Source organism: Benincasa hispida, chromosome 7 (assembly GCF_027475165.1).
Source record: "Benincasa hispida cultivar pf3 chromosome 7, pf3_genome.v1.1, whole genome shotgun sequence".
NCBI lineage: Eukaryota > Viridiplantae > Streptophyta > Magnoliopsida > Cucurbitales > Cucurbitaceae > Benincasa > Benincasa hispida.
Window position 1 is genome coordinate 51324118 of NC_143484.1, and position 24387 is coordinate 51348504.

Here is a 24387-nt window from a genome sequence, read left to right on the forward strand (position 1 = left end):
GGTCGGTGTGAACTATAACCTTGGATCCCAGCAAATAAGCTCTGAATTTTTAAAGCGCAAAGATCACCGCAAGAAGCTCCTTTTCTGTGGTAGTGTAGTTTGCTTGAGCGGAGTTCAATGTTCTACTCGCATATGCGATAGGGTGTAGCATTGTTTTTTCCTTTTGTGTTAACACTGCTCCCATCGCATAACCGCTGGCATCAGATATTAGCTCGAATGGCTTTGTCCAGTCAGGTGCGATCAGAATAGGCGCGGTAATTAATAGCTCTATAGTACTTTGAATGCGTTGAGGCATTGTGAATCAAAGTCAAACGTTCTTTTAGCCTCTAGCAACACACTCAATGGTCGAGCTATCTTCGAGAAGTCCTTCATAAAACGACAGTAGAATTTTGCATGTCCCAAGAAACTCCTTACAGCCTTCATATTTGCTGGAGGTGGAAGTTTTTCAATGGCCTCAATTTTCGCTTCATCCATATCTAGCCCTTCCTTGGAAACTTTGTGCCCGAGCACAATTCCTTTGTTCACCATGAAATGGCATTTCTCCCAATTCAGCACAAGATTTGTCTCTTCGCGACTCTTTAATATCTTGTCTAAGTTGTTCAGACAGACTTCATACGTTTGCTCGTAAACTAAGAAGTCGTCCATAAAAATTTCAACTGAATCTTTGAGATACTCAGAGAAGATTGCCATCATGCACCTTTGAAACGTACTCGGCGCATTGCATAATCCGAACGACATGCGGCGAAAAGCAAACGTTCCGTATGGGTAGGCAAATATGGTCTTTTCTTGGTCTTTAAAAGCGATCATTATCTGGTTGTAGCCCACATACCCGTCAAGAAAACAAAAGTAATCATTTCTTGCTAGGCGGTCTAGCATCTTGTCAATAAAAGGCAAAAGGAAATGGTCCTTCTTCTTCGCGCGTTGAGCTTTCAGTAGTCCATACAAATCCGCCAGCTAGTGACAGTCCTCATCGGTATTAACTCATTGTTTGCGTTTGGGACTACCGTCATTCTGCCCTTCTTGGGAACACATTGCACGAGGCTAACCCACGTGCTATCGGAGATTGGGTATATGATGCTTGCGTCCAACCATTTAATGATCTCCTTTTTTACGACCTCCTTCATCGCAGGGTTCAGTCTACGTTGAGGTTTGATAAACCCTTTTTGGTTTTCTTCGAGACGTATTCTGTGCATGCAGTATGTTGGGGGTGATTCCTCTTATATTTGCTATCATCCACCCAATTGTTTTATGTGCTTCTTCAGGATGCTGAGCAGCGCATTTTCTTGTTCTTCTTGTAGCGTAGAAGATATTATCACCGGCAAGGTTTCATTTTGCCCAAGGAAAACATACTTCAGATGACTTGGCAGAGTTTTCAGCTCCAAGGAAGGTGGTTGTTCTAAGGAAGGTTTTTATGTTTTTCTCTCTTCATTCAAATTCAATTTTTCTTCACCGTTTACTGTCTCCATGATCACATGGCAGGTTTCTACGGATGCGGTCGCATCATCTCTTTCATCTTCTTCTTTGGACTCCACTTCTTCATTGTAACTATGTTCGTTGTCAGAATCAGATAGGTCTTCATCTTCTGGATACTTCATGGCTTTGATGATGTTAAACCTGAGCTTCTTTCCATTTATACTCATCGTGATTTTTCCTTTGTAAACATCAATTTGAGCACGACCAGTAGATAAAATGATCGTCCCAATATGATGGGTACATCTTTGTCTACCTCATAGTCAAGAATGATGAAGTTTGTAGGTAAAATAAATTTATCAATTGTGAACATGACATCCTTCAACTTTTCCTCAGGGTGGACTAAGGACCTAACCGCGAGCTGGAGAGTCACCGTCGTGGGCGTCAGCTACCCCATATTCAACTGCTAGAAGATTAAAAGGGGCATTAAATTTATACTGGCCCTAAGGTCGCATAGCGCTTGACCGATGTAGATCCCGCCAAATGAGCAGGGTATCATAACGGTTTCTAGGTCGCGCATCTTCGGTGGGATTATGGTGTTTGACTTTTGCGTTAGCGTCACCGTTGCGAACCTTCCTGTGCTACTTTTCTTTGACATCATGGCCTTAAAAAACTTGGCATATTTTGACATTTGTTCTATCATTTCTGCAAATGGGATGTTGATGTGTAGCTGTTTTAACATTTCCATGAAGCGATGATACTGAACTTCATCATTTTTCTTCTTCTTATGTCTTTTCGGGAATGGTGGTAGCTGTATCTTCACTGTTCCCTATTCTATAGTCTTAGAGGTGAAAGAAACTTCCGGTTCTATCGTCTTGTGCTCTTTTGATTCATTTTGCATCAACGGATTTTTGGATTCCATCGCAATTAGATTGGTCCTACTCGGCTCTTTCTTTTCTTTCGCTATCGTTTTTCCACTTAACAAGGTAACTACTTGATATTGCTTCTTCTGTGTTCCCCGGGTTGCGAGGGAGATCAGTTGAGCTCGAAAGCGTCCCTTGCAGTCTATTTTTCAGCTCTCCCACAATCTGTCCTATTTGGATTACTAGATTGCGGATGGAAGTCGCCTCGTTCTAGAGGACCGTCTCATTCTTTTTAATGTACTGTTTTAGTAGGTTCTCCAGAGAGAATGTTGGCAATGGTGCTTTTGTGCATCTGGCTTGATGTTACGGTTGACCATTCGTGCGTTGGAAAAATCCTTGCGACCCTTCTTTTTGTGCCATAGGTTAATAATTTGTTGTTGGTTATTTTTCCAAGCGAAATTGGGGTAGTTTCTCCACTCGGGGTTGTATGTATTAGAGAAAGGGTTGTTCTTTACAAAGTAGATTGACTGTGGGTTTCTGGGACATTCTTCAATTGGATGCGATTCTCCAATAGTGGCACAACTGGTGCTCGTCTATTGAATTGTGTTGACTTGCCCTCTTTGCGTTCCAAGGTTGTTGATTACGATGCCTAATAACAGATTAATCATCGCATTCATTTGATTTTGTAAAGATGCGATGGCCCTATTGTTTGCGTTACCTTCTCAAAGTTTTACTTTTTGATCGCTTTCCTGCCAATCTTTATGGTTCTTTGATATGCGATCAAGGATATTCTTCGCCTCATCATAAGTTTTATCGAGCAGATCACCAGCTGCTACCGCATTGGCAGCTGTTTGTGATGTAGGATTCAATCCATGATCAAATATCTTCATCTGGAGACAGTCTGGTAATCCGTTGTGTGGACAATCTCGCACTAATCTCTTAAACCTCGCCCACGCGTCGCTGAGCGATTCGTCTATTTCCTGTTCAAAATTTGTAATTAACTTCCTTCTTCTTGCATTCTCAGTAGGAGGGAAGTATTTCTTCATGAACTTCTCGACAACTTGTTCCCAAGAAGTTATCTTCCCTGGTTCTAGGGAATATACCCATTTCCTTGCTTGATTGCATAACGAAAATGGGAAAAGCATGAGTCAAACTTCTTCAGTAGAGATATTTGGGAACACAAAGGTGTTTCAATTTCAATAAAACTCCAAAGATGGGCGTGCGGATCCTCGCCACGCCTTCCACCAAACTGTCTGGCTGTCTGGATCATCTGTAACATAACCAACTTCATCTCAAACCTCAATTCGTCCAAAGCTGGCCTCATGATTACTGGGGAGAAATCATATAGGTTGGTTGACACATAGTACTAGTTGGGTCTATTGCTATCATTCGCTAGGAGAATGAGGTTTGCCATGATGTTATTTGCATTTGCGGCTCTTTCTTCCAGCTGTTCCACCATTTTGGGATTTCTTTCTTGTTGTTGTTGATAGTTGTTTCTTTGTTTTCTTCGGAACGTTCTTTCAATTTCTAGGTCATAGTTGGGCTCTGAAACGTGTCCTTCGCTCATGCAACACCTGCTTCTTCCCTTACCAAAAGAATGGCAGTGCACAAATGTCAAAAACTACAAAGAAAATAAAAAAGGTTTACTATTAGCGCAATATGTTCTGTTGTAGTCCCCGACAACGGCGCCAAAAACTTGATGCGTTGTTAATTGTGATGTGATTATGATGTGAGTTTGCGGTGATATTTTATGCGGTGAACATGCAAGTTTCCCTAACAAGACCCAAGTATAAGCTTCGCTAGGTTTCTTGGTAAGTCCAGGGTTGAACACAAGGATTACTGAGTAAATATGCAACAGTTACTTTGGGGGTGTGACAACGGGCAGAAATGCACGTTATTACAGTATAAAGTTATAAAACAATGCAGGATTGCGATGGTAAAAATATACAATATTGCATCCAAAAGCATTAAGTTCATAACATTGCGATCACATGCGTCCATCACATTAAAATAGCTAACTTATGTATTTTTGTCCAGAAAATACGTTGACACAAGGCAGAAATGCGATCCGAAGAAATTAACGTCCGAGCGCGTAAAGAGATTGCGACCACAAGGTTATGCGATCGTTTGCGCTCGCAAAAATCTGCTCAAGAAAGTGGCCGCATAGAGCCCACGCATCAAGGTGGGCGTATCTGGGTGAAAGCTTAATAAATCACGATGGGACAGAAAGCTGATGACGGTCGATTCCAAATTAAGTTGACAAGCTGTTAACGACATACTGTAGCAAGTACATTGAACTTTTCGGTGACAATTATTTGGTGCATCAGACAGAGAATTAATGTCATCCCATCAATGAAATCATAAGAGAGAAGAAGCTTTTCACCCTGAAGCTCTATAAATACCGAAGACCACCTTCATTAAAAAAGTTAGTCCAGTTTTATAGTTCACTATATAGACGATACTTAACTTTGTTCTTAGTTTTTTTATATTTAGAAGGCGGAAGCGAGAGAAGGGAAAAGACGCCGGAAGATCGTCCTGGTCAACTCGAGAGAGTGCTAGAGAGCGTGGAAAAACAGAGAGAGGGCCGACTCTTGCAAGAGGAATAATATCTTTTGAGAAGAGTAGAGAATAACAGTGTCAAAGCCTTGGGAAGCAAGAAATTGCTACCAGACTCTTTATTCTTATTTCCATTGTCATTCTATACTTTGATTATATATATATAATGGAACTTGCATTTCTACATCTGTTCACTCTCTTAAAATATGCATAAGTAACTAAATTTGTCGAATAGATTGAGAAGTACTTAGCCAACATGACCTAGGATCTTTATTGCATGCGATCATTTTGTCTTATGTTGCGCCCATCACCCTTTAGAGCTACTCGGGAGAGAGTCTAAAGAAAGAACCTAAGAATTGAGAGAGCTAGGTTAGAATCTAGACTCGAGAGAGCGAGATTAGATCTGCATATGCAAGAGATAGAGACTTAGAGATAAACTCTGTTTGTCAACACGCATCGCATGTACCCTAGAGATAGGTTAGGATAGTATGTGGTCGCCTTGTGTATGTGTTTGTCATTTGTCATTGTATAGACTAGAATAGAGGCTTAAATGTAGGTCCTATAGACATCATCGCATACATCACATGCGTTCTAAAAATTACCATCGCATACTGTTTTCCTTAGTCCCTGAGTTCGACCCTAGGCTTACCAAGCAACTCAGTAGGATTTATACTTGGATCTTACTGAGAAAACTTACATGCACAATGCATTTCCACCGTCGCATTCTTACCATTATTTCATCGCATAACAATAATGCATCAGTGACCACATATAATCATATCTTATTTCTAGGGTGCATGCGATGTGTAAGTAGCGATAGAACTTGTCTAAGTTTCTATTTCTTGCTTATGTGATTCTAATATGACTCTCTCAAGCCTAGATTATAATCTGACTCTCTCAAGTCTAGATTCTATCTTTAGACTACTCTCTCAAGTATTTCTAAAGGGTGAATGACGCAAACATAAGATAAGATGATCGCATAAAATGTAAATCTTAGGTCATGCTAGCTAAGTACTTCTGAACCCATTCAGAAATTTAACTACTCATGCGAAGTGTGGAGAGATTGAACATAGATTGAAATGAGATTTCCATTTTCTAAAAATTAAAGTGTTGAATACAAAATAACAAATGGAATTTAGAGATAAGAAGCCGCGTGAGCAATGTCTTGCTTCCCGTAGCCTTTTACACTGTCTTTTTCACTCCAACTCTGTCCAGATGAATATTCTTGCTCTCGAAAGTGTTGGCCCTCTCTCCCTTTTGTAGCACTTTCTGGCAGTCTCTCGAACTGTCCGGGAATGATCTCTCAGCTTCTTCATCTCCTAGCTCGTCTCTGTCCTCTAAATCTAAGTATGAGTATGTACATGAACGGACTAACGATTCTCTAACTTGTATATGATCTATGACTTATATGATTTGTTAACCCATTTACAATGGTGGCCTTCGGTATTTATATAGCTCAAGGTGAAGTAGTCTTTCTCTCTAATGATTGCAATGCTGAGCGATCATTAAATCTCTTGCTCTGATGTGCCGATTAATGGTCACCGAAACTTAAGTGTACTTGCTACAATATGGCTTTAACGGCTTATCAACTAAATTCGGATTCAACCATCATCAGCTTTCCATCACATCATGATTTATTATGTTGTCACCTTGATGCGCAGTCTTTATCCGACCACCTCTTTAAGAAGCTTCTTACAATCGCATATGATCGCAATATTTCAAGCGTGTGGATGCCTAATTCCTTGGATCGCAATTTTATTTGTGCCAATGTATTTTTCCTGCACAAAATAAGTAAATTAGCTACTTTTATACAATGGGCGCATGCGATTGCAATTTCCTCAGTTTAGCACTTTTGGACATGACGTGCAATGGTCGCATTCTCTCATTGTTTTACTTATTTGAGCTATAATAACGTGTATTTCTACCCATTATTAGGAACCTACCTGGAAAGGTGAATTAGATAGATTTTCAACAAGCATGCGACGTTTTGGTCAAAGACTCTATTAAATAGTTTAATGGATGATGATCAAAAGTTGTTCAACTATCCAAGGTAAATGTTACTCTTGGGAAAACCTAAAATTCACTTAGTTAAAATCCTTAACCGTGTTTTTTCTAAGTAAGCTAAACCATAGGTTATAAGATGCTCAATGGGAGAAAGAGGCGTATCTGATATGTCTATAATTCCATTCATGTTTCTCCCTGTATGTTCACACCGTGAGATTCATGCTTGGTCTCGAGATGCCTAGGATGCATCCTCCTTCGGATGGTATTTGCATGAGTCAATATCAAGGTGGACGGAGAGAGTTGGTGAAAGGTGTGTGTCAACACGTCTTATGGTCTCTGTCATTGGTTCACACCATGAGATCATTCTGTACGCCCTCATGTCGCCTTCAGAGCGTCCTCCTTCGAATGGGTTTTGTGCAGTTGGTCAATATCAAGGTGAACTCCATATATGGATAGGGTCGCTTTAGATTTTACCACAATCAGAATTTTTCCCTTCGGATTGGCCTTTTGGGACAGACCTCTAGGGCTTAAAATGGCGGGTCACACTTATGGGAGATTGTTAAGTAAGTTAATGATCTCTTGGCCAAATCTATGATGACTTGTCGTTATAGGAACAAGAGTTGTTCTAGTATTAATGACTGGTTGAGAACTTCTCAATTCAGAGGAGGGATAACTGACCTCCCTTTGGCGGTTTTTATCCTAAACCTTTGAAGCATCATTGCGAAACTAGATGTCACACGAGGTTCATGTTAGTTTTGCTAAAGCCTTATTGGATGTTGTTTTGATTTACAATGGGTATTTGCTTAAAACCTAACGTAGGTCAATGTGTTTTTCCTTTCAACAACTCGTCAGTATTTCCATTTAAAGCTTTTAAAATGACCGATTACTTACAGAAGAAAGAATCATGTGAAACGACTTTCATGGCAAACGACCTCCATCCCACTACTCTCCAAAAGAGGAGACAAGAAAGTAAATATGATTTATTGGTCTCGAAGACATGTCTGGTAGAGAATGATGATTCAGCTTGGATCCTCGATTCAGGTGCTACCAATCAAGTCAGTTTCTCTTACCAAGGATTCAGTTCCTGGCAAACGTTGCCACAAGAAGAGATGACTCTTCGAGTCGATACTGGTGAGGTTATTTCAGCTGTTGTTGTAGGTAGGCTGAAGTTATTTGTTGACAAGAAACGTTATCTGTTACTGGATAATGTTTTTGTAGTTCCTCATATTAAGAGGAACTTAATCTCGATTTCTTGTCTCATTGAATAAGGCTACATCGTCTCCTTTTTTTTAGAATAAAGTATTTATTTTCAAGAATGGAATGGAGATTGGTTATGGTTCAATGGAAAATAATTTATATGTACTAAGGTCGTTAGTCATAAAAGCCTTGTTTAACACTGAAATGTTTAGTATGGCAACAACAGCTAAAAGACCAAAGGTTTCTCCAAAAGAAAATGCTCATCTTTGGCATTTTAGGTTAGGTCACATCAACCTCAACAGGATTGAGAAGTTGGTGCAAAGTGGACTTCTACAGCGTTTAGAAGAAAACTCCTTGCCGGTATGTGAATCATGCCTCGAAGGCAAGATGACCAAACGACCTTTTACTGGAAAAGGTTACAGAGCCAAGGAAGCCTTGGAGCTTGTACATTCAAACCTCTATGGTCTAATGAATGTTAGAGCTCGAGGTGGGTATGAATATTTCATCTCTTTCATAGATGATTATTCAAGGTTTGGGTATCTCTTCCTAATGCAACGAAAGTCTGAAGCCCTTGACAAGTTCAAGAAGTATAAGGCTGAAGTTGAAAACTTGTTAGGTAAGAAGATAAAAACACTACGATCTAATCGTGGCGGGGAGTATATGGACCTCCAACTCCAGAACTATATGATAGAGCATTGGATTGTGTCCCAACTTTCGACCCTTGGAACACCTCAGTAGAATGGTGTATCAGAACGGTGAAATAGGACCTTGTTGGACATGGTTCGGTCTATGATGAGTTATGCTCATTTTTCAGACTCATTTTGGAGTTATGCAGTGCAGACTGCATGTTGTATCCTGAACAACATTCCCTCGAAAAGTATTTCTGAAACACCTTTTGAGTTATGGAGAGATCGTAAAGGTAGTGTTTCTAAAATATCTTTTGAGTTATAGAAAGGTCATAAAGGTAGTTTACGCCACTTCAGGATTTGAGATTGTCCGGCACATGTGCTAGCAACTAACCCAAAAAAGTTGGAACCGCATTCGAAGGTGACTCTTTGTAGTCTACCTCAAGGAAACGAGAGGTGGATACTTCTATGATCTGAGTAAGAACAAAGTGTTTGTTTCCACAAATGCTATCTTCTTAGAAGAAGATCACATGAGAGATTATAAGCCACGAAGTAAGCTCATTTTACGTGAGATCTCTACTGAGACTGAGACTGATGAGGGTTCAACAAGAGTTGTTGAACAGGCCGAAAGATCAACAAGAGTTATTAAGGTCGGAACTTCTAGTCAACCAGCTCAAGAGTTGAGACTGCCTCGACGTAGTGAGAGGGTTATGAACTCACCGGATCGCTACATGGGTTTGACTGAAGCTCAAAACGTCATTATGAATGATGGGGTTGAGGATCCATTGCCTTTTAAGAAAGCAATGGAGGATGTTGACAAAGATGAATGGGTTAAGGCCATGAACCAGGAAATGGAGTCTATGTACTTCAATAATGTCTGGGAGATTGTTGATCCACCTGATGGGGTTAGACCTAGTGGGTGTAAATGGATCTTTAAGCGAAAGAGAGGTCTAGATGGAAAGATACAAACCTTTAAGGCTAGACTCATGGAAAAGGGTTATACCCAAGTTGAGGGAGTTGACTATGAGGAAACTTTCTCACCTGTTGTCATGCTAACGTCTACCATGATTCTCCTGTCCATAGCCACATTTTATGATTATGAAATATGGCAAATGGACGTCAAGACTGCCTTTCTTAATGGTAATCTTGAGAATACCATCTATATGACTCAACCAGAAGGGTTCATAGTTGGGATCAAGAGCGAAGAGTTTGCAAGCTTAATAGGTCCATTTATAGGCTGAAACAAGCATCTAGATATTGAAACATCAAATTTGACACTACTTTCAAGTCATTTGGCTTTGATTAGAACGTTGATGAGCCTTGTGTTTACAAGAAGATCATCAACAGCTCAGTAGCTTTCCTAGTACTATATGTGGATGATATCCTACTCATTGGGAATGATGTAGGGTATTTGACTGACATTAAGAGTTGTCTAGCTACCTAGTTCCAAATGAAAGATTTTGATGGGCACAGTATGTTCTCGGGATCCAAATCATTCGAGATCGCAAAAACAAACGGTTAGCCCTATCTCAGGCATCGTACATTGATCAAATGTTGATCAGGTATAGGATGCAGGATTCCAAGAGGGGTTTGTTACCCTTCAGGCATGGAATGGTTCTGTCTAAGGATCAATGTCCTAAGACACCTCAAGAGGTGGAGGAAATGAGATGGATTGAAGCTTGATGTATGCAATGTTGTGTACCAGACCTGACATTTGTTATACAGTAGGGATTGTCAGTTAGTATCAGTCCAATCTAGGATTTGATCACTGGACGGCGGTTAAGACGATCCTCAAGTATCTTCGGAGAACAAGGGACTACATGCTTGTCTATTAAGATAAGGATCTGATCCTTATTGGATACAACGTTGTTGATCCCTTTACAAAGGACCTCACGGCTAAAGTGTTTGAGGGTCACCTAGATAGTCTGGGTCTGCGGGATATGCGGCATCTTGTCTAGGGCAAGTGGGAGATGATACTGAGGTATGCCCTAGTTTATTGTATATTGTACTTTTTTATATTTATTGTACATTAGTCTCCCGAGTCATTAAGACAAATGATAGATTATTGGGATTGGTGTCCTAATTCTCCCGGAGTCTCGTTGATTTGTAAAGATACACATTGTTCAATGAATAAAATAAGTGTTATTTAATTCTGGCATTTACTCATATCCAATAAACAAAGCTCCTTGGTTATCTTTTGTGAACTTAAGCATGTATATGTGATATACAAGTGGATCATGCCTTAAGTGATAACCTAAATAGGTCTATAGTATAAAGATTAAGGTGGGATACCTAACCCTGGTGACACTATTTATACGACCCGCTTTGTAGAGGTTTGCAAGTGTTGTAAACTACTACAGATGGTAGATCCTGACCATTCATGTGGAAACGTGCGAGCAAGGGTGTCCAATACAAAGAGTTTATATAAGACCTGAACCATGAGATGACTAGACTCTTTATATAATGTTGTTGATACTAGAGACTTACATCTCACCTAAACGACCATAGGTGACACGACCTCAATCCTGCGTGTTTTGAAAACTCTTGCCATTGAAGACGGTCCTTTGATTAGTATGGGTGTGAGTGGCCAGATTACCAACTCAACATGCCTACCTTTTTGGGGACTTGTCTGATCTAGGAGTTGGGAACTCAATCCACGAAATGGAAATCACTTCTTTCTCGAAGCAGGATAAGTAGAGAGATTGATCCTTTAAGGGCTGATTCTGAGGCTTGAACATAGTGGTCATAGCTTCTCTTTGGAAGAGAATACTTAGTCATAGTAGGACTATGACTTATGTTCATTAGAGAGATCAGTAGTACTTAAGGAGACAGATGTAACAATAGGGCCATAACGGTTATTGGTCCAGCTGTACTTACGAGCGATCTGTGAAGGGTTGTCGCACTGCTCATTGGTTAAGATGGACACATAATATATCTACGGTAATGAGAGTTCAGCTGTCAGTCTTTAGTGGAGTGCCTGGAAGTTAACGGATGGTGGATCCCATGACTAAAGAGTTTAATCAGTTATTCACGTACCGTTGGAGCTTCGAGCTACAAGTCCATGAGGTCCCTTTGGTAGCTCAATGGATTCAGTTGAAGATTAGTTCTTGGTGTTGATTTGAAATATTCAAATTGATAAGAGGTATTTTGATTATATATGACATAATCGGTTTCAGGTATGAGATACATCTAGTGGAGGATTGATGTAAATGAGATTTACATTAAATACCATGGAATAGAAAAAGAACTATGGTTTATAGGTTATAAACATAGTATGATAAGTTGGTTATCATTTATGTTTATAATAATATTAATTATTGGATAATTAATTCTTTTTCTTTTAAATAACCAAAGTAGTGGGTGGTTATTGAATCATGGTAATCGTGAGTTTAAAAGGAAAATGGTTTTCCTATTTTAAAAAGAATTTTTTTTTTAAAAAAAAGGATTGCAAAAAGTTTTGAGTTTTCTCTCCGTGCAAAAAGAAACTCACGTAGTCATCAAGTAAATACAGATTTACTAAACGATGGCTGGGCTATCTAAACGATCGTACAGTGGCGAACTAAACGATCGTACAGTATTTACTAAACGATCACATAATTTACTAGACAATCGCTGGTCCAAAGTAAACGATCGTGTAGAGTTTGTAGGCGACAGACTGAGCTAAGCGATGGGTTAAACGATCACATAGCTTTTGCTAGACGATCGCTTAGCTTTATCTAAACGATTGGGCGTCGACCTATATGATAGGTCTCCGCCATCTCCCACTTAACGTGTACACGATCGGTATTTCCTCCTCTGTCTGCCTCATATCAAGTCCAAACAGAGCCCACCCTTTTGATTCTCACATCGAGAATACTAAGGTAGCCTTGTTGGTGGTGTCAGACTCAACTCGACACCGTCAAGGTTTTTTAGAGGTCGTTCGTTCTATTGCGGAGGACTTTGCGGACGAGGAGATCGTTGAGGACGAGTGCGAAGTGTTTGTGCTGTGTTCGTTGCTATGTTGTAGTCGTGTAGATGAAGCGTTCGTGGTCCCTGTTGTTCGAGCGATCGTGCAACGGAGCGTGGGGACGAGGCTTCAAATGTTCGTAGAGTTTCTTTCTTTTTCATTTGATTTGTTCATGCTGTAATTTTTGCATTTTAATTGTATAACCGCTTGTTTGAAGTCGACTGTAAATATATGTTCATTCATGATTGTAATTTGGAATTATCGTTCTTCCACTGCTCATGGAAATCTCATATCTGATTTCATTCAAGTTCAACTATGGGCTTTAGTTCAGTGACTCATTAATTAACGAATGGGGTTTAATTCGGTCTAATGAGTTTAACCAATTAATCTCATATCGTTAGAGCCCATGATCTGTAGGTCCGCAAGGTCCCCCTACTAGCTCGTAAATGGATTAGCTTTAGAGTTGCGTGATAAGTTAATTTGAAACGTTCAAATTAGAATTAAAGGAATTAGTAATTATATGAGATACAATTACACGTTTAATTTTAAGAATTGAACGGAATTGGAGAATTAATATTTGAATATGATTTAAATATATGAAGGTGGGTTTGTGTAAAATTAATTTCATATTTGATATTAAATTAATTAGAATTATTTAAATTGTTTAAATAATTATTTATTAATTTTATTAGAAAAATTAATTCATGATATTAATTTTGTAAAATTAATAATATTTTCAATTTTATAAATCAATTTGATTTTTTAAATCAATTTTGTAAAAATAGAAAAGTTAAAAAAAACACAAATTGGATTTGTTGGATTTTCCATTTACCTTCAAAGTAGCCCACACAAACCCACTCTCTTTGGCATCAATAACTCCAAGCATGAGCTGCATCTTATGCAGCCATCTTCTTTGCATGATAGTCTGCAATATATTGAGAAGATTGGAGTGAAATTGATGCATGCAATCGATAGAATTTTTGCTGAAAAATTCGTGATGAAGAAGGTGTTCTTCAAGTGGGTAGCTACTGTGAGATCTTCTCCAAGTTTCCTTCATTAAAGCTTATTTTGTGTCCCACAACTCAATCTAGAGCTCCAAGAGAATAGTGGGGAAGATCTCGAGGTGGTCTACAATAAGATTTGGAGAAATCTGCAGCTAGAATCAAGCTTTGAAGAAGTTCTACAAAGGTATGACTTAAAGCCCATTTGTTTCTACAAGAGTATGCTTTAGTTTCTGCTAAAATTAATGAATTCGAGTGTGGTGGGTATTTTTCATGAGTTATATGAACATGGTGCAGTGATATGGTTTTTTTGTTTTGCCATTTAATTTCTCTTTGATTTCTTGATTAAATTTGTAATTGGCTCTTGTTTGATGAGCTTATATGTGTTCTCAAGAGTTTGTAATTTATTTGAAGTCATTAGAGTTGAAAGCAAGATGTAATTAAAGAAACAAGTGAAAAAGGTCGAGTTGCAGATTTCCGTTTTTCAACCTCTGTTCAAATATCGTCATTGAGGTTTAAATGCTAGATGATCGTTTAGCTAGGCACTAAACGATGTGAAGAAAAGCTAGACGATCGTGTAGCTATGGGTGTTAGTCGTTGAAGTGTTGTGCGCTAGACGATCGTATACTTGCGGGTGCTAAATGATGCGTATAAGTGCTATCCGATAGCACTACACAATCGTGTAGCATTGCGCGGCAGCTAGACAATGTGAAGATGTAATATGCGATAGCACTACACGATCGTGTAGCTTTGTGCGCACGCAAAAGGATCAAAAAGAGGCCTTGTACAATGGCACTAAAAGATCGTGTAGTTTTGTCCGACATTAGACGATGGCACTGCACGATAGTGTTAGACACTAGTCGATCGTGCAGCATTGTCCAGCATTAAACGATGACACTATACGATCGATGGAAGACATTACACGATCGTGTAGCTTGGTCAAGCTATATACGATGGCGTTACATGAACAGGCAAACACTAAACGATCGCGCTAGATGATAGTCATCAGTGTTACACGATGAGCCTTAGCGAGATTTCGAGCATGGAGCGAGAGCAGCCGGTTCGATCGATTTTCTTGAGGTCCTGTCCGGTTCAGCCTCAAAAGGTTATTGGCTGGTTCGATGTAGACTTTTCTGGTCCAGTTCAAACTTTTCAGGTTCGGTTAAAGCTGTTTGGGTTCGGTTTGAGCGGTTCAGAAGCGATTTTGAAGCTGTTTTGTAATAATTAGGCTTTTGTTTGCCTTTTTATGCCAAAACTAAAACCATATCAGTTTGTATTTAATTATTTATGCATTTTATGTATGTTATAATTAAATAAATCTTGTATGTGCATACAATATGCCATGTAGATTTAAAATCCCACCATAGGAAGCATGTTACATGCACTGAAAGTATGTTATAAAATGTTATAATGCATAGTATGCATGTTTAGGGTTTCTTGTATTTAATATAAGTGTTATATTAAATATTAAATGCCTTTGATTTATGTTGTGGATATTTAGCATGTCTAAAATTTTGTAAGCTGTTATAAAATTAGGTTAGATGTTTAAAATCTATAATAGTGAATAGTTGCATGCTCACGTAGGTTAACCACTCGTTTTAATAGTTAAAATAGGTCGTTAAACTTGTAAAACTCAGGTAACAAACTCAACCGGTATATAATCTTGTCGAAGGCTCGGGGTACTTAAGTTGGCGTTTACGGAACATCTCCTACTTAAGGATTATCGCCGAATTATGGAGCGTTGTTAACCAGTTTTATAAGCATACGTGAGCGATGTAAGGTAATAAAACGGTTTATCACCTAGACATCGTAAGTTTAAATCCATTTATTAGTGTTATACTTGGATAAACCACTTAGACTTAGGGTTATTTTTATTAGCAAAAAAGAACCTAAGTATAAATTTACCCAATTAATAGAACACTTTGGAGGGAGTTCAATAACTTCTATATGATATCGACGACAATCTTCTTTCAGGGCATCTATTTCTGTTTCCATTCATCCATCAAATATCGAAGAGGAGGATTAATCAATACTTGTAAAATAACATTGAAATCGGCCGCAAAATCACATTGAAAGGTAAGAAAAAGTGTAGTTTCATGACTATTTTTTTTTCTTTTTTGTTGTTTGATTGTTGTTTGTGTACTTTAAACTTCAAATGTGTTTTTTCTTGGGGTCTATCGGTGATAGAACTCTGTCACTAATAAACTTAAAGAATGTTGAATTTGTTTTTTGTTTTCATGAAAGGTAAGTAAATGCATAGCTTCATTGTTTTTTTCTTTGGTGTTGTTAATTAGAGTCTATCAGTGATAAGTTTCTATCACTGATATACTTAATAGATGTTGAATTTATTTTCATGCAATATAAGTAAATGCATAATTTCAATTTTTTTTTTTTTTTTTTGTTGATTAGAGTCTGTTATTAAAAGTAAATGCATAATTTCACTACTATTTATTTATTTATTTCTTTATTGTTGTTGATTAGAGTCTGCTATTGATCGATTTCTATCACTGATAGACTTGAAGCATGTTTTATTTATTTTTCATGAAAAGTAAGAAAAATTGTAGTTTCATTTCTGTTTAGTTGTTGAAAAATTGTAATTTCATTTCTGTTTAGTTGTTGTTTAGTTGATAGACTATTGCTAGCGTGCTTTTAAACTTCAAATATGTTGCTGATTAGAGTCTATCTGTGATAAGTTTCTATCACTGGTAGACTTGAAGTGGTGGAGTCTATCACTTATAGGGTTATCATTATTAGACTTCACCATTTCAAGTCCCTGAGAGACTTCACTACTTAAAGTCTATCAGTTATCAACTCTGAGAAACTTGAAGTTTTTAGTTTGTTGACTAAAGTGTTTATTACTACTTTAACAGATTAATAAGAGAAAAACAATTATGTAAAACGAACGAAAAATTGGGGGGGGGGAGGCAAAAAGAACTTATAACTTGAAGAATCATCAAGAAAATGAAAGGTGAAAAAAGAGAAGGTATTCACTATATATTTAGTATATATCTATTTCTAAGTTGTACTTTAGAATACTTGTGGCGTATATATGTGTATATATATATATATGTCTAAATAGGCAAAAGAATCCCTAACAAAAACTGGAATTCTATTTTAAAAGTTACAGTTTATGTCAAACTAGAAGTGATAGACCATATCATTAATGGCTTAGATTCTACATGTCTATCTTTGTTTAAGGAAGGACCATTTGGGTATTTACTAAGTTTAAAAATGTCCAAAGTACCTTTACAATTTCTAGCACATTTGATTAGAAGACAATGTGTCTCTACTGATAACAATGTTCTTCTTTTCAACATTGAATGTAATATTGTAGAGTTTGGGTTGAGAGATTTTTATTTGATTACTGGATCAAATTGTGATGAATATTTTGTTGAAGATGTTTTAGATGAAACTAAAGAAAATGATTCAGAAATTAGACAAGCACTTTTTTAGCAATGATACTAGCATCACTAGAGAAAATCTGAAGAGTGCATTTAACTATTTCTAGTCACTACAATGATGAAAGAAAAATGGCAAAACTTGCCAATCTTCATTTGTTGAAAAACTTGTTGATTCCAAAAAAACCTCATAATTGTGTGGATTGGAAGCATATTAAGATCTTGAATGGTGAGGAGAAGTTTAGGAATTATCCATGGGGAAGAGTGTCTTATAGTCTTACCGTAGAGTTTTTTAAGAAATCTATTAAGATTAAATCAAAACTAACTGCCTACCTGCAGGCTTTCCCATAGCTTTAGCTTATTAGGCATATAAAATACTTCCTAAAATTTCTGAGAGATTTGCAAAAAGAATACAAAATGATTTTTCAAGAATCTTGAATTAGGAAATAACAAAACAACCAGATTGGCAAGATTGTAAAAACAACGTCTTCTTGGAATGAAATATAAGTTTCTAATTCTTCCATCAGTGATTTTGATACAAGTCTATCAATGATATTGGTCTATCAGTGATAGAAAAATATTAATGATAGAAGTATTATATCTATTGAAACACTCAAATAATTGTATGGAATGAGTCTATCAGTTTCATAGTTTATCAATGATGATCAATATTACAACATATTTCACAGATATATAGACCATAACAATTATATTAGTCTATCAGTAATGGGGTCTATTAGTAATAAGCCCATATAATTGATATGATCTCATTAAACTATGTCACTGATAACTCATACCTTTGATTATCTAAATATTTCAAATCTCATAAAAAGAATGTATTGTGTATAAAGTACTAATTAAATATTATGTTTTCAGCTCTCTATAGTTTCTATTGTTGCATCAGAAGAAAAAATGTCATCAGAGTACTTCAAAAAATTTCTGGAGATGGAGAAGAAAAGATTGGAGGAAGAAGAATATGTTGCAGAAAAAGATCAAAAAAATTGGAGAAAGAATATCTTCTTTACAAGATGATATTGAAGGTCTAGAAAGGCAACACAAAGAAGATTTTGAAGATCTTAAAAAGGGACAAAAGGAGATTCTCAGTTTGTTACATTCTCTAAAAGAAATTGTAAAGCAGAAGGTCCCACATAGATGTCAAAGTGAAAGATGATCTTAGGAGTCCTTGGAAAAAAATCATCCTCCATCATTGAGTTTAGAAATGATAGATGTTGATGTTGATACTAATATTGAGAAAGTAGTTGAATATGCAACTACTTATGCCAAGGAGAAAGAGGTAAAAGTATTGAAGCTTTCTAATTCTTTTACTCTTTTCTTTTTTTTCCAATGATAGATTATATAAAGTTTACTGAAAACATTTTCATTTTTTTTTATTGGTATACTAATATCTACATAAACTTGAAAAAAATCCTGATAAAGAAAAGGAAATAGAAGAAACCACTATTGCTGAGGGAAAATAGGTACCATCTAATTCAATAGTAGGTTATTGCTAGTGTGTTTTTTTAGACTTCAAGTGTACTAGTCATTAAAGTCTATCAATAATAGGTTTCTATCACTACAGAATATTGTCATTTTTTATTGAAGTCCACCAGTAACAACATCTGGTTCTTTAATTTTTTTCAATGATAGACTATATCATGAAAAAAGTATATTGACAACTTCTACAATTTTTTTGAAAACAATGAAATATTGAAAACAATGAGAAAGAAGACAATGGACATGAAATAAAGGTAAAAAATGGTGCACGACAAAGTAAAAAAAGTGAAGGTATAACAATTGTCACATTTCCTATATTGTTTTATGACTTATAAACTTAATATATATTTATAAACTTATAATTAAGTATTGACATTTCAGGTTATTCAAGAAAAGGAAAATACAACAATCAATGCTGAAAATGTTAGACCGAAAAAACAGCCTAAATTGTCAAAGAAGATGTTGGAGAATTCAAATGACCAGAAGATTGCAAAAGAACAAAAGGATGCAAAGAACGAAAAGAATGCAAAAGACCAGAAGAAAACTTCTCCAAAATAAATAAGACATTCTTCTAGAATCAAGGATTGTGCCCCTAGTTTTGACTTAAAAATCTGTCAAGTGTAATAATGTAGTTGTGACTTAGTTTATTATTGTGGCTATTATACCTTAGTTTTTATAGATATTGCAATACTTTAATATTGTGGACTATTATACCTTAGTGTTGTGGATACAATAGTAGTATCAGTGATAGAAAAGATCCATGATAGATGCATAGTGACATTAACTTCATATATAGTTCATTTTGTCATATAAATATAGAAAATTGTTGGATCATTAGTTGAATCAATGCAAATTATGTCCCTTTGTGCTTTTTTAAGGATTAAACCCTTGTTATTATGTAATGGCTGTTGAAGTCTATCCAATGATAGACCAATATCATTGATAGAAATCACAATGACATTACTTGAAATTGATGTTACTTTCTTTCATATGTCCTTGTTTTGTGTTTTTATTCTATAAAAATATGTTAGAAAATTTGGTACTTTCTATTAAGAAAAAGTTCCAAGGACTAAAAACAGTGGTATCCTTTAATGTGTCTTGAATAAGAAGCAAATTGAATATATATAATATTGACAAAAATGGAAAAAAAAATCTATATTTCTCGAGCAGAATGTTATGTACTTATGAACAATATAACAATCACACCAATAGTAAAAATGGTAAACCCACAACATTGCAAAATGGTGGCAACATACACGTTCACATCTACAAAAATCACATAGTAAATGCTACATCATTGTATAAATTGTGGAAATTTACACGTTCTACCATTGTGACCAATACGACGACAACGACTGCACTTTATCTGTCTCTTTTGCTCGCCAATTTATAATATTCTGTGTTTTTAAGGTCAGCTTGCTGGACGCTTAACAACTGGAGGTAATATATTCATATCCATCCCTGTAGGCTTCCAATTAGCATAGTTCCCAATTGATGAACGCAACCAGCATAACACAAAATCAAGGTACTTGACAAAAATACTTAGGAACAAAAAAAGTAAGTATTCATATTGAGAACATGAAGAACAATAAGTGCATGGACATATGGAATTTTATCAAGATCCCAAACACGGTAGGTACATGATTTGGAATCTAATGTACCATAAATCGATTGCTTCCATCAATCAATTGAAATTCAACATCATTAATTACATTAACTTGAGAAAAATGACACATAGACAACAAATTAATTAAGATCCAACTATCTAGTCTATTAGTGGTAAAAGTCTATCAAAGATAGAAGTCTATCACTGATAGAAGTCAATCAATAATAGATTTTGTGATATTACCCATGAAAACAAGTAACTCTTACCATGAAGCTTCTTAATATCTGATGTTTTGTTCGTAACTTTCCTGTAGTCCAACTAGTCAAAACAGTTTTCATACAATATGCAACTTTACTTTTATCGGAAAACCATTTTTGAAGTAATTGTCTAATAAAATCGAGTAGTGATGCCACAAGTAAATCTCTAAGCTCTTTTAGAACTTCATTTTAGGATTCTGGAATGTTTGTAGTCATCATCTGATATCTTCTCCTTCTACAATAAGCGCAAGATCACTTCTCGAAACCAACCTTACTGAGATAGTCTCGTATACTAGGATATATATAGCCTTCGTCCATCTCATATTCAGCTCAAAAATAACAACAATATATGCTTTTCCACATCTAAAAAATATATTATTAATAGAAGAGTCTTTATATGTCAATTTCAAACTTCTCAAAAGGTATTGCAAACAAGCACAATATTCAATAGTTGGAAAAACGTTTTGAACACCTTTTGGAATACTTAAATATCAATCAGATATAATAACTAAACCTTTTCGATCCCTTAAACTTCTCTTTATATTCTAAAAAAACCATCTCCATGAAGCATCATTCTCGGAGTCTACAATACTAAAGGCAAGAGGAAAAATCTTATTGTTACCATTAATTGTTGACGCCATCAAAAGAGTTCCTCCATATTTACATTTCAAACAAGTGTTGTCAACTGGTATGTTTGGCAAACAATATTTTCACCCCTTAATACACGATCTATTTGCCATAAAACAATACTTAAATTATCCATCGGAATCAGTTACATATGCAGTGAATGAACCTACAATAATAAAAAAAAAGATATATCAAAGAATAATTACATGTTGTTTTACAATAGTTCTATCACTGATAGACCAAATATCAGTGATAGATCAATGATATGCTCATTCATTATAAGTCCTATCAGTGATAGACCATATCAGTTAAACAAGTCTATCAAATACTGATTACATACTCATTGAAAGCTTGATTAATGATATATAAAGAATATGAGAAGAAAAACAAGTATGGATTTATTTCTTTTAACTTCATAAAAAAAATTATGGGATCTAGGCATAAGATTCCTTTGCATCACCATTCAACGACTTCATAATTTATACTTTTGCCATCCAAGCTTTATAGCAACTAATACTTATCCCAAATTTAGTACGCATGTGAATCATAATAACATAGGGGTCAAATGATCACAAGGCTAAAATCTTTTATCATACAATCACCAATCAATGATGAAGATGCTTGTCTATGAGAAGTTTGAATAGCATTTCTAGAACAACTGTGATTAGCAATATACTTCCTAAGTTTCCATAGTTCCCCACCTTTACAACGAGATGCACGCACGTGCCATTAACAATCATCTTGTGAGTACTTCAACACAATTGATTTAGAATTTGATTTCATAGTCTTGAACTCAAAGTTGTTCTTTATAGCTACGTAGTAAAAAGACTTTGATACTATTTCCTTACTAGGAAACATATCATTCTCTTTCAAATCAAATGTAGAAGACAAGCTACTAATATGAATATTCGTTAGAATGTTGAAATCGTCATCAATTGGAGAAGAAGAATACACGGCACATGGAAAATTCTCAAATCCACTATCGAAAAGCCCTTCTAAAAGCATATCAGTGGCATGAATAACTAATGGATGTCTTGTACTTTGTTCTCTAACTAAATTCAAAAATCAAGCAACATCGTTATCTTCATGAATTTCAACCAAAGATTGAATCCCATTGATACTAAAATACAATAAGATCAATAATTGTATTAAAGAAATAGGTGCATCCAATTGAATTTTCTTTAATATTAAACTCACAAAATTCTCAAAACACATAATCTCATCGACCAGTAAGCCTTTAATCTTGTAATTCAAGTAATTATGTTTATCATCCCACTATCCACTATCCATTATGAAATACCACTACTGCAAGTTTAATTATATTTTCAAATCATTGCAGGAAACACGAATTAAACTTATAACATTGTTAGACTAGTATAATAAATAGAAAACAGTAAACTCATATTAGTAGACTAATATCAGTGATAGGACGTTCATGACTGATTGAAAAAAAACCTAAATATAAACTAAAATAGAAATTAACTCATGAAGCCTCAAAGAAAAAATTAAAGTAGATGAAACTTGTAGAAATCATCAAATCAACTAATAACTTCAACATAATTTAATTAAACATCAATGAAACCTAAAATAGTACAAACTAAAACAAATTTAAAAAACCTAGATGAAACCGAATCCAAAAACTGAGGAAGAATTGTGACCTAGACCTAGGAGAAAGAATCGCACGAGCACGGGATGAAACAAATTTAGATAAAAAAGAAAACTGAAAGGATGAGAAAATACCAAATCATGAGTGAAAATACCAAATCATGAGTAGAAATACCAAATCTTGAATAGAAATGCTAAATTGCTATCAGAAAATTGAACAATTGTTCCTCTAAAAATCGTGCAGTGAAGAATGAAGAAGACGTACCTAAAAAATGCACATAAGTTACAGGAAAAAGAAGATAGATACGAGCGGGAGAATGAAGAAGCCAACCTGAAAATCGCGCATGAAGAAGACGGCATAGACGAAAAAAATAATAGACGCGGGCATGAAGAAGACGTGTGCAAGAGAAGGTTATTTTAGGAATTAAAAAAATTCATCTGGATCTTCCTAAATATTCTATATATGTAATTAACTTTAGAAAATAATATATATTTATTTATTTATAATAAAAAAAATATATGAATTTTTACATAAAACATCCTCTTTAGGCTATATATTTAAAAACAAATGTCTTTAAATTTGATTTTTTTTTCAAGAAAGGTTTTAGTATTATTTTTGGACAAATTTGTCTTTTTTTATTATTTTTATTTCCAAATTTTATATATATATTCCTATTTACGAAGTTTTCTTAATGATAAAGAGGGAAAGTGCATTTTATTATGGAGAGAGAAAATGCATTTAATATGATTTTTTAATATTTTCAAATGGAGAGAGAAAATCCATTTATTTGTTGAGATTTTTCTCTTTATTTAATTTAATTGGAGAGAGAAAATGCATTTAATGAAATTTTATTTTTATTTTCGTTGGTTTCACTTATTGTCTTCTTTTTTTTTTTAATTCATGGTTATTTAAAATATACCTTAAAACATTTTGTTAGGTATTTAAGATTGAAAATATTCTAACAAATATATGAAATATACCACAGTATATAAATTAGAGATTGATTCAATTCTTGACATAAATTACCGTATAATATAATATACGAAATATACCACGATATATAAAATCGCATATTGGCTTAATGTTCGACATAAATTGTAGTATATATCATAAATTTCATTTACAGTATATATATCCATTTAAGAATCAGAAATACTAACAAATTAAAATTTGTATATATCACAATACATAAAATCTAAATAAAAAAACTCTCAATTAATTTTTATATTATGTAATATATTTCATTGTTTATTTGAAAATATTTTAACAGATATTATGTATATATTATGTAGTAATATATTTCGTTGTTTATTTGGTGTATATATCCTAGGTATTCTAATAATATATTCCCTTGATGTTTTGATATGTATGTCAACATATTTCATTGTTTATTTGATGTATATATCCTAAGTATTATGATATATATGCACTTCTAATTAGGTGTTGATATCCCGTTGCTTTGATATATATGTCTCTATACCTTGGAACATTATTTTAGATGTTTGCAAATATTCAAACCAATATATGAAATATACTAGTAAAATGGTAAAACATTTTTAAATAATCCAAAATATACAAGTAAAATGATTTATATATATATATATACCATAGTTTAGATTCAAAGTTATTTTTAAATATACGTTAAAACATTTGCCTTAGATGTTTGCAAATATTATAAACAACATATGAAATATTGGTTTAAAGAACCATACAATGGAAGAAAACATGATTATTAACCATTCTAATTCCTCAATTTTGACAACAAAATAAGCATGTTCATGGGGTATCAAGAGTGT

General features: G+C 35.1%; 2 pseudogenes; one reads left to right on the forward strand and one right to left on the reverse strand.

Annotated features, from left to right (window-relative positions):
• The first annotated feature begins 14645 nt into the window (after positions 1-14645).
• On the forward strand, positions 14646-17352 carry LOC150035230 (uncharacterized; annotated as a pseudogene).
• A 2437-nt stretch (positions 17353-19789) lies between these two features.
• Positions 19790-22300, reverse strand: LOC150035231 (uncharacterized; annotated as a pseudogene).
• Between the last annotated feature and the right edge of the window lie 2087 nt (positions 22301-24387).